Source organism: Penaeus vannamei, chromosome 15 (assembly GCF_042767895.1).
Source record: "Penaeus vannamei isolate JL-2024 chromosome 15, ASM4276789v1, whole genome shotgun sequence".
Lineage (NCBI taxonomy): Eukaryota > Metazoa > Arthropoda > Malacostraca > Decapoda > Penaeidae > Penaeus > Penaeus vannamei.
Genome location: NC_091563.1, coordinates 31,631,919 through 31,636,918, shown reverse-complemented (window position 1 = coordinate 31,636,918; position 5,000 = coordinate 31,631,919). Strand labels below are relative to the sequence as shown.

Genomic DNA, 5,000 nt, shown 5'->3' with positions numbered 1-5,000 from the left:
TTACCTTTCTGTTCAATCAACCTGACCTTGTACCTACAACGCCCATGATTCTGCCTTACCCTTCGCTCTGTGATTTATGCTTCCGTTGTCTCGCCCAAATTTGGTCATTTGGATTCTGCAAGGTCACATAAAATCAGAATGAGTCTCGAATGCACTTTCTTTGATACGTGAGCGAGGGTTTCCTATATAGACATATAAACATATATGTAGACACACCCAAAAACGCACACATATACACACATAAATAGATCTTTTTCAATACTTTTGTTATTCCTTTATTTTACTCCAGAATTATCTTCGTATACAGCAGTTCCAGTATCATTATATTGTCCTTGATTATAAATCATAAATCTCTGAAACGCAATTCATATTTTTTTATTTTTTTATTTTCTATTATTTATTTATTCTTTTTTTTATTCCCTCCACATACACATATTAAATAGTCATCCACTGGCCGGTTTGTTACAATTCTGGGAGGTCCGACCCAACGAATATTTGTTATACGGACATGCATGTATACTGAAATTGATGCATCTAGACATATCTACCAGATATATATTTCAATGCATATCTGTTAGATACATACACCGATGTGTATCTATTTCCGTGAGTATGCATGTCCGTCGATTATCTTGATTATCATTATGTGCACAATTATGCACACAATCATCATCACCACATCTGACTCATCACAAACAAAAGTGTATTCTTCCTTCTCCCTCTCCCTCTCCTTATCTTTGTGTTACTGTTACACACTATTAGATGTAAAATAAAAAGTTACGTTGTGTAGTTCTCATCGGGAATCGAACCCGGGCTCTCCTGATTCAAAGTCAGTCGTGTTGACCACTACACCATGAGAACTTAAAACTTTGGAAGGGAAACCATCTATATATATGTATGTTTCTCTCTCTCTCTCTCTGTCTGTCTGTCTGTCTCTCTCTCTCTCTACCAATGTATATATATGTATATTTTGTTTGTGTGTGTATATATATAGATATAAATATATGCATATATTTAGATTCATATTCATTCATATACATTTACTGTTCATGCTGAAAGATATCAAATACCCTTCCTAAACTTTAGCAACTATATGCCATGTCTATCTATACACCGATCACATGTACTGAGACTAAAATAGAAAATCATGTACTTTGTGTACATCAGAAGGGCGAATAGAAGGAGGAGGAGTAGAGAGAGACAGAGGGAAAGTGGGAGAGAGACAGAAAGAGGAATAAATAATTTCTTTCTCCTTCATTTTCTCTTGCCTGGAGTTTGATGTCGCTTTACGTCACATTTTTCGGTTGTCCTCTTCTCCTCCACAGTATCCTCACTATGCATCATTTGCTACACACACACGCACACAGGTTTACGTATACATACAGATTTATACAGAAAACACTCATAAAGACACAAACACAAACACACACACATACACTAGTATTTATATATCTTGGGTATATTCATATACACAGACATATATATATGTGTGTGTGTATGTGTGTGTGTATAAACACAGAGACATATAGATACACATATTTAAATCTATCTATCTATCTATATATCTATATATATATATATGTGTGTGTGTGTGTGTGTGTGTGTGTGTGTGTGTGTGTGTGTGTGTGTGTGTGTGTGTGTGTGTGTGCATATATATATATATATATATATATATATATATATATATATATATATATATATATACATGTATGTGTGTGTATGTACATATACATACACACACACACACACACACACACACACACACACACACACACACACACACACACACATATATATATATATATATATATATATATATATATATATGTATATATATATCTATATATTTATATATATCACATGCTATGCATATATACGTAAATGCATATATATCTTTATATATATGAATATATATGTGTGTGTATATATATACAGATAAAAATAGATATATAGACATACAGATACACACAAAAATATACAGCACACACACATACATACAAATATATACAAATTTGCATATGTATATATAGATAGATAGAGATACATAGATATGGCTATATACTTATATACATGAATATAAACATATGTGAATATAAACATATATGCAAACACACACACACACAGACACACACACACACACACACACACACACACACACACATATATATATATATATATATATATATATATATATATATATATGTATATATATTTGTATATATATGTATGTATGTATATATGTATATACGAGTATTCATACGTATATATCTATATAGATATATATACATACACATATATATAAATATATATATACATATATATATATATATATATATATATATATATATATATATATATGTGTGTGTGTGTGTGTGTGTGTGTGTGTGTGTGTGTGTGTGTGTGTGTGTGTATGTACATATAACTATATATATACACACACACGCGCGCATATATATATATATATATATATATATATATATATATATATAAATATATATATATATATATATATATATATATATATATATATACATATATATAAATATATATATATATATATATATATATACATATATATATATATATATATATATATATATATATATATATATATATATATATATATATACAAGCATATAAGCATTTATAAAATATATATTTACAATTTCACACACACTTTAACACACACAAACACACACACATATATATGACATACGTACACACATACATTCCCGCTTCGTGTTTCCTTAAACGCCGTATTCTCTCCCTTAATCCACCTCCCAGAAGAGCGATGTTCAAGAAGCCTTTGTTTCAGAGAACAATTCTCTTCATCCCCGAGTTTGATGCTGATGTCGGAAATGCAATAAGGTTCATCTTCAGACGAGATATTCAAGACATCATAGACCTTAACTGAATATGTAATGCGAATATATATATATATATATATATATATATATATATATATATATATATATATATATATATATATGTGTGTGTGTGTGTGTGTGTGTGTGTGTGTGTGTGTGTGTGTGTGTGTGTGTGTGTGTGTGTATACATATGTATATGTATGTATGTATGTATGTATATATACATATACATATATATGCACCTACACAAATATATGTGTATATAAATATATGAATATATATATATATATATATATATATATATATATATATTTATTTATTTATTTATTTTTTTAATAGCGTAGTGGTATCATATGAAAATATATAAACAATTATGCATATTTAGATATATATGTATATATATGTTTTTGATAGAATTTATCTGGAATAGCTGAATAAACATTAATAATACTTCTCTATCTGCTCATGTGGAATTTCCTTTATCATTCGTATCGACAGAAACAAAACGACGAAATGAAAACAATCAAAACAACAAATAAAAATCCTAACCCAAAATAGGCCTACGTGTGATTCCACACTTGGCATGGAACATTCTCGAACGCGGGTCTGCAAATTGCTCTTTTTCGACGATTTTTCCTAATAATAATGGTTTATTTAACCTAAGCATTTGTTCCATCATCCTATGAAAGGTGAATTCGTACATCTTATGTATTCAATGAAGCGCTAAAATTTAAAGCTGTGAAACTGTACTAAAGAAGCCAGAGGTCAGAGAGAGAGAGAGAGAAGGAGAGAAAAAAGACACGAAAAGGAGAGAGGGACGAAGGCAAATAGAGAGGAGAGAGGGACGAAGACAAAGAGAGAGGAGAGAGAAAGACAAAATAAATGAAATAGATACAAACAAACATCAAGAAATTAACCAAAATAACCTCAAAGTCATCACATCCAAACTCCGCGCATAGTTATCAGTACAAGACATAGACACAATTATCAACTAAGACAACAGATCGTTTCCCTTTCATATTACCTTTCCCTTCAATTATCATGACACTGTATCTATAACACCCACGATTCTGCCTAACCCTTCGCTCTGTGATGTATGCTTCCGTTATCTCGCCTAAATTTGGTCATTTGGATTCCGTAAGGTCATATAAAATCAGAATGAAAATCTTGAATGTACTCTTTCTGATACGTGAGAAAGAATATCCTACACACAGACATACAAACATACATGCAGACCCCCCCCACACACACACACATGAATAGAACTTTTTGTAATACTTTTGTTATTCCCTTATTTTACTCAAGAATTATCTTCGTATATGGCTGTGTCCCATATCATTACATTGCCCTAGATTATAAGTAAAAAAATATAATCATTAACACAATTTATGTTGTTTTTTTTCTGAATGATTCTCTCCACAGACATGTTTGTATATTGAAATAAATACATATCTATCAGTCTTGACGCATATCTACCGGTAGATAGATAGATTATTGTATATCTATTAGATAGATAGGCCGATATACATCTACTTCTGGGTCAAGTTTTGCACAATTTTAACAAACCGGCCGATTACATTGATTTTTATCTCACTATCATCTCTACATCCGAATCATGACGCACAAAATAATGCATGTTTCCTTCTCCGTCTCCCTCTTCTTATATTTCTGTCACTATTATGCTTTATAGTTGATAATATGCCTACATACTATCAAATATAAAAGAAAAAGTTGTGATTATGTTGTTCTCATCGGGAATCGAACCCGAGCTCTCCTGATTCAGAGTCAGTCATGTTGACCACTACACCATGAGAACTTCATATATGTTGCGGTTATCTCTACCTTCATATCTCTATATATGTGTGTGTGTGCGTGTGTGTCTCTGGTTATGTATGTATACACACACACACACACACACACACACACACACACACACACACACACACACATATATATATATATATATATATATACATATATATAAGTACATATGTATATATATGTGTGTGTGTGTGTCTCTGGTTGTGTGTGTGTGTATATACATACATATATATATATATATATATATATATAAAAGTATATATATAAGTATATATGTATATATATACTTATATATATATGTGTATATATACA

General features: G+C 30.5%; 2 non-coding genes across 2 annotated transcripts; both read right to left on the bottom strand.

Annotated features, from left to right (window-relative positions):
- Positions 1 to 788: 788 nt before the first annotated feature.
- TRNAQ-UUG (transfer RNA glutamine (anticodon UUG)) lies at positions 789 to 861 on the bottom strand. The gene has a single exon. It is a non-coding gene; the product is annotated as a tRNA-Gln (tRNA).
- A 3,749-nt stretch (positions 862 to 4,610) lies between these two features.
- Positions 4,611 to 4,683, bottom strand: TRNAQ-CUG (transfer RNA glutamine (anticodon CUG)). The gene has a single exon. It is a non-coding gene; the product is annotated as a tRNA-Gln (tRNA).
- Between the last annotated feature and the right edge of the window lie 317 nt (positions 4,684 to 5,000).